Here is an 18,064-nt window from a genome sequence, read left to right as displayed (position 1 = left end):
CTCAACATAAGGAAATTTTATATATGGGTTCATTATTTGTGTTCTAAAATTCGATTATGATTACGACATCCCTTTTCATAATCTGAATTATGAGAGCTTGGCAAATAGAAATGAAAATATTATAGCAAAAGACTAGTTTAGTCTTTATGTGAGACATCATGAATCGTGTCCCATATGCTTCGGATATATGATCAATTACATGTGCTATATTCATCCTTTCTAAAATTTTCCAAATGCCTATAGGGATGTCAACGGGGGCAAACGGGACGATGAGTGAATCCCCCACCCCGCCCCCGAAATTTCCCCGTTCCCCCGCCCCTAGAATGTTTAGCCTTTTTACCCCCGCCCCCGCCCCCGAATCCCCTTTATTACCCCCGCCCCCGCCCCCGCCCCCGTTCCCCCGCCCCCGATTGATTTTGGGCTACCTTTTTTTTAGGCTAAAAGAAGTTGTTATTGAGGCTAAAAGAAGCTATTTTTTAGGTAACAAATAATTATTTATAGCAGAATTTTACATGTTAAAAATAAAAAAGTTAAAGCATTTTAAAATATTATACTAACAACTTAAAAACATGTTTTTTGATGAATTTTAGAAGCTCAAAATCATGTTATTGTTTATTATATTTATATAATTAATATATGTAAATATGTGTGTAATTTATTAACGGGGTCCCCATGGGGATTTCGGGACGGGATTGCTACCCCCGCCCCCGCCCCCGAAAATAAAACGGGGGTTAACCTTGCCCCTGTCCCCGATTTAAAAAAAAAAAATCCACCAAACGGGATGGGGCCCCCACGGGAACGGGGTCCCATAGGACTTTTTGACACCCCTAAATTCCTGGGGCATTAAGAAGGGAAAAGGTCTAGAACTGGATATGACTAAAACAATTAAGCAATTGTCGAGGACAATCTAAGGTTTACCAAAGATTGGTTGCTCAGGGATAGTTGGAAGTATAGTGTTAATTGTTGGAAGGACCATATTGACATATTCTGAAAAGAGGCAACTCTTGTTCAGAAGTGATAGTCAAAAAGGGAATGTGGAAATAATCCCATTGGTGGAAGTTGTTCAATAAATCTGTGTAAGATTAGGAAACTTAATGCAAGAAGGATGTTTCCAAGGAGTTGATCTCCTGTGGAATGCTCTGTAATGTTTGTTGTCAAGTCTTTGTGACTTTGTGCATAATCATTACAAGAGAATCATTGCATATAAGTTGAGAATCTAATAGATTTCGATAAAATGTCATGAATTTGGAATTCCTGCATTTGCCATAAGAATTCGGAAGTGTGAAATTAGAATCATTGAAAGTTTGGTCAGTTGGTTTATTTCACAAAGTAAGGATCATAGACAAACATAGAGTGCATACTTGGTGTATGGCTAAGCTATTGTTTAGAAAAACATAGTGTACATGCTCGGAGCATGGGACAACTATTTTTTTAATTCAAGAATAAAGTTGATAGCTGAAACAGTATGCAATGAATAATGTGTAATCATATGGTGATAAATAAAAGGTGTTTTATTTATGTTCATACGTTTTGATACCATATTAGATTCAATTATTCTTGTGTTTCATTTTGCATGTTTTGACTTCCAGAATAAACTAGGTTATTCTTCCGGAATGACTAAGTTATTCAAACCATCCACATTCGGTCATATGTTGGAAGTAGATATGAATCAAGACTATCATGGGTTGGCTTGTAAAGGTCCAAGTTGGTGGACAAAGTTGTGCTACAACACTCATGAGTGCTCATAAGTTCTGAGTATTGGATTCAACCCGCGCTCATTGGAATCACTTCATGGATTTTATCACGAGTGATCATGAGACGATAATATATTATATTCTTCAAACCTAGATATATGAGTTGTTACTATGAGTTGGTTGTACATTGATTGTACGAAAACACATTCGGTAACTCGATGTTATAAAGCGTGCCTTTGTGTATGATTCAACAAGTAGTAGAACAAGCCATATGAGTTGAAGTTTATCCATTCCTTTTACCATCGGGATAAAAGCGATATCTGTGGGCCCCTCGATGATTTAATGATGATACATGTGAGTGCTTGGCCAAGCCAGGACTGATTTGATCTGTTCAATCAATCAGTCATCATGAATTGGAAATCGGGAAACAACAAATAGACAGAGAGAATGATTTATAATCCATGTCTCAGTCCATATGGTATCTAGAATGGAGGAATATATGATCCCTTATCTAATGGACAAGTCATTGACAAAGGTCAGAGTTCATCGACAAGGTCAGAGTTCGACAGAAGCTTTTGAGAGCTACGATTGCCAGTCGGTTCTTGAAGTCATACGCAACAATAGTTTTAGACTTATCCAAGTGGGAGACGGTTGGATTAATGTTTGAGTCCATAACTATAATTGGTAAGACTTGACCCGACTCGGCATGGTCTATTTAGGTTGCATGACATCATGCATTTGGATAAAATATAATGAGAGAAATAACACTTAAGGTTAGTTAATATATTATAAGTTCTAATATATTAATAAGGTTATTAATTATTATTGATCAAGAATTAATTTGGAAGTAATTAAGTGATCAAAAGGAGACTAATTAAATATATGGGTTGATTGTGTAAATCATTCATTCTTATATATGTGGGCTTGTGATCCAAGATTCCTTATGTTGGACTAAGTCCATGGGGTGACCCATGGATACTCCATAGAGGTTAAAATCCATGGAGCATAAGGAATGGGTAAAGTTATGAGTTACATGGTGTAACCCTAATATCCACCATATAAAAGAATCCCATGGCTCAAGAAATTGTGCACTAGTGTGTGAATATGAGGGCTAGACGATTTCAAGGAGTGTTCCATTTCTCTCAAGTTATTCCATGTGCATACGGTGTTGTGTGAACCATTTGAGGTGTCACACGTTGGGCACTAGGCACTCAAGCTTCATGAAGACAAGCTACATCAAATAAAGGTATGTATTCTATCCATTGATTACCCAAGTATCAAGTATTGTATGCTAGATAGGGTAATACCTTGGAAAGTTCATATTTGCATGTATAATAGAGAAAACATAGATCCAAGGTATTTAGGGTTGCATGTACACTTAGGAGTGTTAGAATGCTCAAAACCCAACAGTTTAATCATGTTCTAGGGGAGTCTATTGAAGTTCATCTACAAAGGTTTATTACTCTCACTACTGAGATGAGTACGGATGGGATCGATCTACCATGAACAGAGATTGACAAGAAGCTGTTGAATTCTCTTCCATGTAGCTGGGACATGAATGTGTCAGTGATCAAGAAGACTAGAGATTTGAGCAAGCTTTCCCTTGCAGAAGTGATGGCTATAATCAAGGCATGTGACATGGATGATAAGCATCGTGAAATCAATCATGTGAATTCTTATTCTACTGTCAATATAGGAATCTCAACAAATAGTGCCTTCTCAGATCAACAAACACATTATGTTCATCCTGTTGTACCTCATCAACATCTAGCACCTTCAAGTTCTTCTGGTTCAATTTCTAAAGCCACAAATACAACTACAGTACAAACTTCATCAATTTCAAAAGAAGCTAAAGAGAGCATGGCCTTAATGGTTGGGTTCATGAATTGCTACAGTGCTCTCTTGGCAGGGGATTTAGCTCCTCCAATCATGGTAGGAGAACTGGATCAGATTCATCTTGACGATGTGGAAGAGATGGACATCACGTGGCAAATAGCTATGGTTGTTTTCAGGGAAAAGAAGTTTACTCAGCGCACAGGGAAGAACAACTAGGGAATGAACGTGGAGAAGAAGGTGGGTTTCAACAAGACCAAGATCCGGTGCTTTAATTGTCACGAGTCAGGTCATTTTTCTCATGAATGCACAAAGCTAGATACCAGGAACAATCCCGATAGGAAGCTGGTGCCTTCACGGAACAACAGAGAAGCTGCAGCCAACAATGAAACAGCTAACCTGGCGATGGTGGCATAAAGTTTCAATTGGGAGGATCAAATGCAGGCGTTGAATCTGATAGGACATGAAACAACAAACTTGGCATAGATCAGTGAGAGTTCAAAGGTGGAGGAAGCTGAAGAAGAGATAATGGAACTGAAATTCGCCTTCATGGTCTCTACCACACCTGCCACAAAAGAGGTTAGTGAAACTTTCTGTACTCAAGTTTGTAGTGATAAAATTAAACACTATCGCGATCAACATGATTTATTAATTAGGGAAATTGAGGACCTTAAATATGAAGGATATATTCTTAGAAAGGCCCAAAAACCCTTAAAAGAAATATTAGAGGCCCAAACCAAAGATCTAAAAAGAATTAAGGAAGAATACAACACTAAATGTGAACACTATGATTATGCTCAAGAAAAGATTGTCAGTCTAACTGTCGAGCTTGACACATTGAAAATTAGGTTTGAAAATGCATATTTTAATTTTTAAAAATTTGATGTGTCAAGTAAGAAATTTGAGACAATGATTGAAAAGAAACTTAGATGGAAAGACAAAAAGAATATAGGTCTAGGGTATGATAGTGTTCCTCCTCCATTCAGTGATAACTACATTTTTACTCCTATGACTGAGGAAGAAATGGAAAGGGAATCACACATATAGTATGGAAAACCTATTGTAGTTGAGACAGTAAATAATGATAGGGTGAACGATACTAACTTTTCTACCTCATATGCAGATGAATCCCTAGTGCAAGACAGGAAAGAGGATGGAGAAAGTGTTTCTATTTTGAAAAATGACACTCCTTTGAAAAATAATATTTTGAAAACTGATACTGCTATTTTCGTTAATTCTGTTGATTGTTCAAACAATGTCCCTTTGAAAATTGATACTTCTTTTGTTTCTAATATGTGTGATGATGTGGTTATGAATTCAAATATTAATGGACCTTCTATTAGTAAATATAGTCCACCAAAACAAGTCAAACGTACTGCTAACTGCAAGTGTACTTGTGGACACAATCTGGACAGACAACCAGGGATAACCGGTAACAACATTTATGTGAAGAAACAAACATGTTTCCATTGTGGAACACCAGGACACATTGCCAGAAATTGCCCAAATCGTGCATATGTTCCCTACTATGCACAAGGTAGGCAGAACGTATCACGAGGAACATCTTTCAAAATAAATTCATTGAGGTCACGTTCCCGTGATGGTGATTGGAATGCAAACAAGGACAAAAATCAGGCTATCAAAGAAAATAAGGACAAAAAGACTTTGAAACAAAATTCAAGATATAATTTGGCGAAACCGAAATTACTCAAACCAAGATCGGTGTCACCAAATTCATCTCATGGGTCATCATATAACCAAAGATGGATACCCAAAAGATCAAACACAAAAGACAAAAATTCTTCAAACACACATGTCAAAGCCCCCATATATGTCAATAATAAAATTCTTAAACCTGATTACACATGGGTGCCCAAAAGTCTTGCGGCCCAATCACTTTAGCGTCCTTTAAATTTGTCAACTACATTATTTGATTCAAAGGATATGGTATGGCAAGAAGTTTCATGTGTAGATGGAAATGGTCAACCCAATGTCACTATGGACTGGGTTCCCAAATCTAACTAATCTCACACATTGTGCAGGAACAGCTATGGAGGAATATCATCAGACCTTGGTATGTTGATAGTAGCTATTCCAGACACATGACATGACACATCTCTCAAGTGCATGACATTCAGAACTTTAATGGAGGGTATGTTTCCTTTGTGGTAAGAGAAAGAGGAAAAATCACTCAGAAGGGTACGGTTACTAACGGCGTTTTGAGATTTGAAAATGTTAATTTTGCTCCGAAGTTGAAACACAGTTTGCTGAGCGTCTCTCAGATCTATAACAAAGGTTTTTCAACTCATTTCACAAATAAGGAGTGTCTAATTTTGAAGCATGGTATCATCATACCAGAGGATTGGATTTTGGTGAGATCTGAGCGTGAAAGGAATGCTTATATCATCGACATGAATCACAACATTCCCGAGCAAGTCACATGTCTATTTTCAAAGGTCTTAGAACACAATGCTATGCTTTGGTATCATCGTCTCAGTTACGCAAACGCTAAGAACCTCAATCGTCTTGCTAAGAATGACATTGTCCGTGATCTTCCAATAAAGGACTTCATCACTTTTGAGAAATGTGTCGCCTGTGCTCAAGGCAAACATCATTGCAAGCCACACAAGCCCAAACTATTCAACACAATCAACAAAACCCTCTAGCTGCTACATATGGATTTATTTGGTCCCGTGAATGTTCTGAGCATCAACAGGAACTCTTATTGCTTGGTTATAATCGATGATTACTCACGCTTCACATGGGTCTTCTTCTTGTCTAATAAGAGTGAAACTTCTGAACTTATCAAAAGGTTTATTGTGCTCATTGAAAATCAGACCAACGAGAAGGTGAAGGGGATTCAAAGTGATAATGGCACAGAGTTCAAGAACGTTGTCCTGGATCATTTTTGTGTCGAAAAAGGTATATTACGTCAGTACAGTGCTGCTCGGACACCTCAAAAAAATGACATAGCGAAGCGGTGAAATCGTACTTTAATTGATGCAGCAAGGACCATGCTTTGTGACTCTAAATTACCGGCCTTTTTCTAGGCTGAAGCCATTAACATGGCGTGCTATGTTCAGAACCATGTTCTGATCAACAAACATCAGATGAAGACCCCATATGAAATCCTATCTGGTCACAAGCCAACAGTTGCTCATTTCAGGATCTTTGGTTGCTCTTGCACACTACTTCACCTGGAGTCCACTCCTAAGTTCAATTCAAAAGTTGATTATTGCTATTTCGTGGGATATGTTGGACGCATAGCTTATCGAGTTTACAACAAATCCACCAAACAGATCGTGGAGTCATTCGATGTGCGCTGGCTAGAAGAGAAGGCGACAGACGCTTAAGTTGGACCAGACTGGTTATTTGATTACACTTCTTTGTTTAAATCATTTACTGTGTTTCCAGATGATGTTTCAGGTACATACTCAGGTTTGAGTGCAGTTATTGAAGATGATGAGGAGGATGTTATCATTGGCTCATTCAAACCATCTGTGGTGATTCCTGAATCTCCTATGATGGATGCAACTACACCAAGTACACCTCCTTCCTCACTAGTCCAAAAGTCCACTTCCGACACCAAAGCCACCCCCTTACTCTCGAAGAAGCTGATATTCTCTCAAGGGACAATGTAACTGCCATACAAACTTTCATGGAATTTCTCTCTCTAGAGTCGTGAGCAACTGAATTTGTGGCAAGTACTTATCATGATCACAGATCGTCTGAAGGGGTGATTCGGCAGCGAGTAGATTTGACAACATCACAAATCTTCCAGTCACAGTCAATGATATCATCCGTCCATTCCCAACCAGTGTTCAACGCGATCATCCTATCCAAAATATTATTGGTCCACAACAGAGCGGGGTTTAGACCAGAAGTCAAAGTGGATATGTCAAATAGTGTCTTTACTTGTGCTTCATATCCCAAATTGAACCAAAGAATGTGGACATGGCTCTAAATGAACCGATCTGGGTGGATGAAACGCATGAAGAACTGAATAAGCTCGAGAAGTTGAAAGTATGGCAGTTGGTAGACCTACCAAAGGGCAAGAAGTTTTTGGATACACGTTGGGTAGGGCTGTGCATGGGTCGGTTTTGGACCCAAACCCAATCCAACCCATAAATAGTCAGTTTTTGATTTTCAATACCCAATAGGATCAGCTTCTGATCAGTTCGGTTTCTTGGGTTCTGATGTCGGTTTGGGCGGTTTTTCGGTTTCTTGGGCTCAACCCAAACACTCACGGGTTCTGGGTTTAAACCCATTTTCCAGAAATGAAGCAAGAAGTTAAATACTTCAAAAACACCAACTTAAAGTTAAATACTTCAAAAACATAAGTCTTACGACCAAATAGTCTATTACAAGTTACAACCAAAACCCAAAATAGTCTATTACAAGTTTACAACCAAAACACAATCAGGTATGGGTCGGTTTCTTGGGTTGGATGAGTCGTTTTGTCGGTTTTAAGTATGGGTCGGTATCTTGGGTTAGATGGGTCAGTTTCTAGGTAAAAAACGAAACCGAACCCGATTATTCGGTTTTTAGAAAATTTCAAACCCTAACTATAGGTTTTGCTTCGGTTTCGATTTTGATTTCTTCGGTTTTAGTCGGTTTCTCAGTTTCTTGGTTTGGGTTTGCTCACCCCTAACATTAGGTGTTCAAAAATAAGCAAGATGATAGTGGGTTGTGCGCAACAAAGCTCGTTTGGTCGTTCGTGGATTCTGGCAAATAGAGGGTCTTGACTACACCAAAGTGTATGCTCCTGTGGCGCGTTTGGAAGCCATTACTATATTCCTAGCATACGCTTCCTACATGGGGTTTACGGTTTATCATATGGATGTCAAGGCAACCTTTTTGTATGGAGTCATGAAGGAGGAGATTTATATTGATCAACCTCTAGGGTTTGTCAATCCAAAGCTTCCAAATCATGTCTACAAACTGGACAAGGATCTATATGGTTTGCATCAGGCTCCTAGAGCTTGGTATGCTACCTTAACTGAACATATGTTGGAGCACGAGTACACAAGGGGAACGATCGATCAGACGTTATTCATCAATAAATTGGATGCAAATTTTATTGTAGTCCAAATCTACGTAGAAGACATCATTTTCGGGTTTACCAGCCCAAAGCTATGCAAAGAGTTCGAGGAAGTAATGAAGAAAACATTTGAGATGAGCTCGATGGGTGAAATGACAATGTTAATAGGGTTACAAGTTCGACAGTATTCGGCCGAAATTTTACTACATCAAGGCAAATATGTGGAAGACATGCTAGAAAAGTTTAGGTTTACAGATTCAAAAATTGCTTCCACTCCAATGGCAAAAAGACCACTGTTGACACCAGATCCATAAGGAGAATCCGTAGATCAAACTGAATATCGATCGATGATCAGATCTATGATGTATCTGACTGTTAGCATACCTAACATCATGTTTGTCGTCTGTCAATGCGCTCGTTATCAGGCTAATCTTTCCCATCTAAATGTTGTTAAAAAAAATTAGATACCTTAAAGCTAGACCTAAATTAGGTCTTTGGTATCCTAAAAATTCCGAATTTGATTTATATGCTTTTGCTGACAGAAAATATGGAGGTTGTGATTTTGACAGGAAATCTACATCAGGTGGATGTCAGTTCTTGGGGGACCGATTGGTGTTATGGCAATGCAAGAAACAGCAAATGGTGTCGACCTCGACGGGTGAGGCTGAATACGTTGCTGCCTCAGCCTGCTGCTCTTAGGTTATCTAGATTCAACACCAATTGCTGGATTATGGTTTGAATTTTGTTGACACCTCCATTTTCTGTGATAATGATGCGGCTATTCAAATTGCCAAAAATCTAGTTCAACATTAAAAATCCAAGCACATCGTTTGGAACAAATTCACACCGATAACAATGTGGCGGATTTGTTCACCAAACCTTTTAGTAAGGCTCGTTTCGATGTGCTTGTGGGTTTTTAGAAAATGATTCGTTTCGAAGATTAATTTTTTTTTATTTTGTTTTGTTTGTTTAAATTTGCGCATTTATTTTATTTCCTTTCTTCCCTATGCACAAATTTAGGGGGAGAAATCAAAAATCAAAAACAAATTATAAAATAAAAAAAATTATAAAATCAAAAATTCCAAAAATATGTCTTCCTATTGATCTAAGTGTTTTGGGACTTACAGATAAGAAAACCAGTAGGCCAACATTGGTTCCTTCGACCCACGGTACAATGAGGTAAAACTCAACTCAATAGAAGAACTCTGAAACACTGCGACGTGATCCCTTTTTTGCACTGCTTGCACCCATGAATCCACTGACACCAGAATCAGATAGAATCTTAATCAATAACCCAAAATCCTCAAGTTTGATCCAAAGTAAAACTTTGTAAAAAAAGTCAATGGTCATCGGAAGTCAACTAAAGTCAAAATCCAAGGCAGGTTGAGTACGCCCTATGTACTTAACTTACGCCCAACATATGTGGTTCAAACCTAATACACCCAGCGTACATAAGTTGGATTCAATATTTCCATTAAGCACTTTATCCCTTAAGACGTTTTGTCCAAAGCTCATATCTAAGTCCAAATGATATCTTAAATAAAGTTTCCAACTTTATGATGTTGCATGGCTAGAAAATGTGCAAATCCAAAACCCTAACTTTTCATAAGATTATAAGATTCAAAACTCATGCATGAATGGAAGAACAAGAACAAGACCAAGATTGCATTTTTATGACTTGCCACCCTCATATACATATGAAAATGCACCTCATAAGATCTGGGACAACCTACACTCAAATGGACCAATTTGAGGGACAAAAGGACATAACTTTAACACCTTAAACAAGATCTAAGGAAACATTCATAAAGCTTCTAACTTTATACCTTATGGAGATAAATGAGGGAGGAGAACTTCTAGATCCATGGTTGTTTCAAGCTTCTAAGCACAATCACCACATTCTTCATCCTTCAAAGACACTAAAAAACGCCTTCTTTAGCTCACATAACTCAAACTTAGGTTAGGGTGTCAAGGGAGGACGTTGGAGAGGTGGAGGCTGAGAATGGAAAGGGTTTGGGAAAGTTAAGGAGATTAAATAGGGCTCAAAACCCGGAAATTAGGGTTTGGGTTTTGATCGAGTACGCCCAGCGTACCAAATAGTATGCCCAACGTATGCTTCTAAATGCATGACTTTGCCATGATGGTATGCCCAACGTACCTAAGGTACGCCCAACTTACCACCCTCATTCCCAAATTTAACCCACTTTCAATTTACTACAACTTCTTCGATTCAACTTCGATTTTAACGTTCTTTAAATGCACGGAAAGGTATTGAAGATCCCCAAAATATTATCTAGATATCTTGGACTAAACACTTCTCAAACAAAAATCCATATTTCATATTTTCATATAAGAACCCGACCTATGACTTTTCCCTTTGTACCCTTCGGTTGAAAACAAAGTTCAAGGGTTAAATCTCTTAACTGTCATTACCTCCATCCAAAAGATCTAAACTTTACCTCCTTAAGGCCCAAAGCCTTTACAAAATCGACTTCCGGCCCACGACCCTGGAATAAGAAATGACAGGAAATAGGATGCTACAAAATAGAAATTACATTATCTTAAATCATTTAACCTTTTAAATGATATAAATACCACATTTGAATTAATCCATACCATATGATTTAAGATTCAATATTTGTAACGCCTTGTTTTGAATCGTTCGCATTTTAGGGATGGTGATCATGGATTGGGTGTTAGCAGGCTTCAGATCCTTGAGGAATTGAGTTTTGGACTCAGTTGGAGTTGGATAATGTAATTTGGATGCTCGGGTATTCAGTTTGACTTCTGGAGCCAAAGGGCATTTCAGTAATTTGTCAGCTCGGGCTTTTATGGAAATGGATGTTCATTCAGGATATCTTATGGCAAGTATGAGTTGATAATAATGTGGAGCTTCTTGATACCTTTTCATGGATATATAGATGGTCGAAATCGGAGTTGTATCGAGAAAGTTAATGTCTTAGAAAGAATTAGGGTTTGGGAAAAACCCTAGTATGTGGGGCGTACTGATGCGAAGCCGGGTACGCAAGGCGTAGTGAAGAGTACACATAGCATAGTGCGAAAATGGGTCGGGGTGCGAGACCTCGTGCGATGGGCGTACGAGGAAGTACGTTAAGCATACGAGGGGTAGATAGAAACCCTAACTTTTGGGGATGTACCTTATATAAGCTTAATGTTAGCCTCTTTCCTTCATTTATAAGTCAACCCCCACCCTCTAAAAACCCTAAATCGACCTTGTAGCCTCTTGGAGGTGTTCTTGAGCTATTGGGAGGCTTTGATGCTTATTTTTTCCCTTGGGAAGGAAAGAAGAGAAGTTGGAAGTTGTTTGGCTTGGTGGGAAAGCTTTGGATCTAGAATCATCACCTTCTGGGGAAGCTTTTTGAGGTAACAAGTTTGCATCTTGGCTTATGTGTGATTATATATCTTCATGGCTATCTTATTATGATTTTGGTCTTCTTGTTGAGATAATGGATGAGTTAGGTTGTTTAAGGGTTCATCCTTTTAGATCTGAGTTTGTTTTGGTATCCTTGAGCAAAAAGGTGCAAGATTTATGGGTATTATGGAGTCATGCATGCATTAAGTCAACCAATTAGTCCCTTTTTAAGCTTAAGAGCTCCTTCCAGTCATGTATGAACGTAAAGTTGGCAACTTTACGTGGTATTCCAACTCAAGGAGGTCAGATATGTGGTTTGGAAAGCTTGTCTTAATGGAATAAGTGAAAATAATGTTAGGCTGAATAAGGTGAGTACGTTGGGCGTACAAGAAGATACGTATAACGTACAAGCCTCCAAGCGAGTATGCTGCGCGTACATGCATGTGCGCCTCGCGTACTCGGTCTGAGTAGGTTTTGTGTATTTGGGCTTCGGTGTGGGCTATCTTTTGGGCTTGGCTGCTTGGGGCTTTGTTGGGCCATTTGAGAATGTGTGTTTTAGATTAGGGATAAGTAGTGGGCTTTAGGGTAAGTCCCAAGTAGGGTTTGGTCCCAATTTGGGCCATAAGTGGGCTTTGGATGATTATTGGTTTGTGGGCCTTTATGATTGAGAGTTTGGGCTTTAGTCTTGGACCAAACTAGGTGAGGGGTAAATGGTCTTTTTACCCTATATATGGATTACTGGATTTGGTTTGGAACCCAATTGTTAATTGGGTGTTAATTATTTGATAGCGCGGGGACTTTTAGCGGATCAACATTCAGAGAGTTATTCATGGGTTCGGATGTCGATGTTGAGTCTTCTCACTATATCCATGGGTCGAAGGCACCAATTTCGGCTCATTACGTGTTATGTGATATGCTAGTTGTCTCTGTGATACTTGCATGGAAGACTCCGGGGGTAGCCCGTTAGCGGGTATGTATAATACGAATTGAAGTATGTTAGTGAAATGTATAAGATGTTTCATGTATACCACTTTTGAAGGGGATGACTGTTTGATCTTCACCTAACCCCAATATACGAACACCACATTATTCAGGTTCAGTAATGAAGATTTGCCTTTAGTTGTTTTCATAAGATAATTCAAAATAACATTGTACTTTAAAAGTACATTGTTATATTAGGTAGTAATGGTCCTGTTACTATTTTCTTGAAAAATAGTTTGAAAATCTTATTAAAATGTCATATGTTGCAAGATAATAAATAGCAATGTACTTCGAAAATAGCAATGTACTTTCAAAGTACATCGCTATAGTTAAAAAAATATTAAGTAATCAATAATAAATATTAATAAATTATAAAATGCATGACTGAAATGACGAATAATTAAGTACTTTAAGTAAAAAAAAAAAACAATGATAATGATAATAAAAAGTCAAAATGTTGACTTAACATAACTTTTTTTTTTTTAATAACTGAACCAAAAGTTTGAATAAAATTAAATGGCCATTTTAACCTTCCAAATATTCTATATATTTTATGTCTTTAACAAATTTATACAATATAGTTAGAATCAAACATTTTATAAATCATTTATATGATACGGTAAGATGAAATTTATCAAACACAAATTGATGCAAAATCATAGCCTTACACATCTAAGTATTCCTCGTTACATTCCTATCAAATATATAAAATAAAGCAGTAAATAGCTCAATTGAAATGCTTACAAAAATAATGCCACCACCATAAGTGAGGGTGAAGAATCGCGACACGGCCAACCATGACGCGATAAATAAGGGAGTCCCGCGACTGTTTTGTTATGACTGAACCACGGTGCCGCCAAGGATTTGCCACCGTATGGTGGCCGTTGACCGTTGACTTTTTGACCAACTTGACTTTTGGTCAATATTGGTGAAACTGAGTCTTGGATCATTGATTAAGGGTAAAATGGTCTTTTGCCCGAAGACGAGGATTAGAATGAGAGACTTGTTTAGAAAGGAAAGTTAGGTATTGTGCCTTATTTATTGAATTAGGGTTATTTTATTGTGAAGTAGATCGAGGAAGCATTAGTACCACTTAGCTCATTGTATGGATTTTCCTTATTAGTCATTCAGATGAGTTCTCATGAACTTACTTATTATGTAAACTATGTGATATTTGTATGTTAGACCATGAAAAGCCTCCTGAATGGAAATGGTCAAAGGATGGCTAACTAGAGAAAAGTCAACTAGGCGGTCATCAGCTAGCGCGATTAGATACCATCCTTTAAATGAATCAAGTTCCATTACAACTCGGTTATAAAATCAAGAGTATAGACAAGTAAGACAAAGTATATCATTTGAATTGATAGCTATAAAATGTCAAAAGTTGTACAAGCAAAAGATTAGTCGAATTAACCAAGCATAGAACCATAGAAGAAACCTAAAAATAATCCAAGTGTTTACACATACCAAATAGGCATAAAACAAAACAAATCACCTCCCATAAAAACTATTACCCACAAATCAACAAACTTACTCTCCACCACCACCATCTGAACTAGAACCCCTTGCCAACTTTGACACGAAGATATGTAGTTCAGCAACAAAACTAACACGAAAGCCTGATTCAGACAAATAATCACCACAAAACAAGTTGGCAAATGCATCATTCATTCGTTCAAGCCGGTCGGAATATAAAAGAGTACCTTGTCTTTGGGCAACCCCAACGAGAATTCTTGGTTGATAAATTCACATTCCAACTGTTTACCATGATCGGTACAAATTGATTGCAGCAAATGATTCATCTCAAAGAAGGGATACCCATCAAAAACCTGGTCCACAACTCCATTAATGCCTTCAAACAATATTCAGCACATGTCGTCCTCTATTTCCTCACCTGTTTGGTCAACCTAGTAACACTTGCTTGTAAATATGTATTTGTCAAGTTCACATTAGCAATATCATGCATCGATTTGCGACTTTCGGTCTTAAGAATATCAACTTTATCCACCAAACCAACTTCCTCTAACTCCGGTGAAGCAACCTGAGCATGCAACATATCAATCTCATCCTCCAAATTAATACTTTGAAAAACTTTTACATTCAAATATCCTTCTCTTCCTTTAACAATACCACATCCCTCTTCAACACCTCAAGCTTAGATTAAGGAACCATATGAACATTGGAACTAGCTCCTTCCAGCTCGATCTCTTTCTTCGACATAGCAACGAACTCGTCTCTAAATAACTGAACATTCTAAGACAAGCTCTCATATGGAATAATAAAGGGTTTAATAACTTATGACACCACCTTAAATTGATCTCTCAAATCATGGCTCTCTCGACTAATACCAGAACACTCTTCATACCACCCAAGGACCTCACTAGCCAATGCTAGACTTTCGACAATTTTCACCTTAAACATATCATGTACGGTATCCCTATGACTAGTGCTTAAACCAATTTGGGTACAAGGGGAAGCAAACTTCCCTTTATGTTCTGACTATCCCTACGTTATTTTTTTCGTTCCGACTATCCCTATATTATTTTTTCCGTACGTACTATTATTGGGTTATCTTTTCGTTCGGACTATCTCTGTGTTATTTTTTTTTTCATTTGGACTATGTTTGTGTTATTTTTTTCGATCGGATTATCCCTATGTTACTTTTTCGTTCAAACAATCCTTAAGTTATTTTTTCGTTCATACTATCTTTGTGTTATTTTCTCTTCCTGACTAGCCACGTGTAATTTTTTTATCCGATCCCTGATCCTTGTGTTATTTTTTCGTTCGGACAACAATATGCTTCAGTATTTGCCCTCATCGCCCCATTCAATAGAAGGTTAGAGTTACATGCCTTACTTGATAGGAGGCTTTAGGGAAAGAGATCCGAGAGTTTTAATTGATAGTAGTTTCCTTCTTCACCCCATTCAATAAATTTTTTTTACGAAAATCACAACAAAAGAATAACACGGGATAGTTCAAACAAAAAAATAGCACAATGATAGTCCGAATGGAAAAATAACATGTGATAGTTCGAACAAGAAAAATTAACATAGAGATAGCTCGAACGAAAAAATAACAAATGGATAGTTCGAACAAAAATATAACATAGGGATACTTGGAACGAAAAAATAACATAGAGATAGTCCGACCGGAAAAATAACATAGATCTAAATGAAAAAAATAACATATGGATAATCTAATCGAAAAAATAATACAAGATTAGTCCAAACGAAAAAAATAACACAGTGATAGTCTGAACGAAAAAAATAACACGATAATAGTACAAATGAAAAAATAACATAGTGACAGCTGGAACAAAAAAAATTGCACAGGGCTAGTCAAAACGAGAAAACTACACGAAGATAGTTCGAATAAAAAATAACACAAGGATAGTCCAAACGAATAAATAATATATGGATAACTCGACTGAAAAAAAAAAATAATAACACAATAATAGTCCAAACAAAAAAATAGCACATGGATAACCCGAACGAGAAAATAACATATGATAGTCTAAACAAAAAAAATAATACAATGATAGTCCCCCAACTAACAAAAAAGAAAAAAAAAACAAAAAACAAAAACAAAAACAACAAAATGAAGATAAAAAAAAGATTTTGTCAAATAAAAAATACATACAGTAACATCCAAAAAATGTCGCTTTATTTATATGTATTTTGTGTCGTGCCAACTTGGCATCAGTTCCATGTTTTTGTCAACATTTAGGCAATCGTGTTTTTTTCGTACACATTTGATCCTTAAACTTGTTTGACATGTTCAGTTAAACAATGGCAGTATGGTTGGTAATTTTCGATGATATTACCTTATTATGAACAATTCAAACAAGTTTACTGTTCAAATGTGTACGAAAAAAATAGTTACCTAAATATGGACAAAAATTTAAGTTCCTTACCTATTTTAGTAATATTGAGCCTTTTATTGTAAATGCAAGTAGTCATAAAACACACAGATGTGACATGGAATCGGGTCATCGAGTCTTGGTGTCATATCTGGATTGTAGATGTAAAGTAGGTGTTGTTAGTGAGTTACTTGATTCCTAGCTACCATGAGGGAACAAAACCATTAGACAACATCACAGATTGCAACTATAGAGAGACTCAGACGATCAAGTAAAAGCCATGTATATGAGGAGATGATTAGGTCTTAGGCCAGCCCAGTTTAGGCCAAACTAGGCGCTAGGTTGTGTGCGCTTTAGGGCATGCTAACTACACCTTCTTCAGATATGGCACCATGACCTCCTGCTAGCCTGATTATATGTCACATCAATGAGTCTTACTACTAGCATTTAGCATAAAGAACTCAATATTACCAAAACAGGTAATGAACTTTGGTTTTTGTCCATATTTAGATAACCATGTTTTTATACACGTTTCACCAGTTAACTTGTTTGGTATGTTCATAACAGGGTAATATCACTGGTAATTGCAAGTCATATTACCCTATTTTGAAAAGGACAACGAGGTTTAATGGTCAAATATTTACGAGAAAAAAAACATGGTTACCTAAATATTGACAAAGATCAAAATTCGTTATCCTCCTTAACTCTTATGTTATGTCAAATAGTGATAGAAACATGAGTGAAAATAAATCTTATATTTATTTTTTATCTTTCGTGTATTTTTTAAATACATATAATAGAAAAAAGAGGAGCAAAAAATAAATTGTTGGTCACTGGAGCCACGTGTGACACTTGTGTCCAACTTCGGGGTATGTATACTTGATACTTGATGATCTAAATTAGGGGTGTGCATCAAACCCCATAAACCGCCCACACTGCACCATACCGCACCACATAATGTGGTTTTCAACGTTCTCGGTGCGGTTTGCGATTCATAATTTTTGTAAACCGCAATATGCGGTGCGGTTTGCGGTTTATGATTACAAAACCGCGATTTAAACTGAACCACACCACATAATGAAGCATTTTGGTTTATATATATATACTATTATATAAAACATTTTAGACATTTCTTGAAATTTAAGAGGTACCACACCTACTTCATCATGTACAATCAACGTATGCTTACCATTCAATACACATATTACATTTCAGTTTCAGAAATTAATCAAATTAAACATTAATGCTTCATAAATTAAATCAAACGATATTCTTTCGTAAAT

The sequence above is a fragment of the Lactuca sativa genome, chromosome 7, assembly GCF_002870075.4.
Source record: "Lactuca sativa cultivar Salinas chromosome 7, Lsat_Salinas_v11, whole genome shotgun sequence".
NCBI classification, from domain to species: domain Eukaryota; kingdom Viridiplantae; phylum Streptophyta; class Magnoliopsida; order Asterales; family Asteraceae; genus Lactuca; species Lactuca sativa.
The sequence above is the reverse complement of the archived record's forward strand: the minus strand, read 5'-3'. Positions refer to the sequence as shown.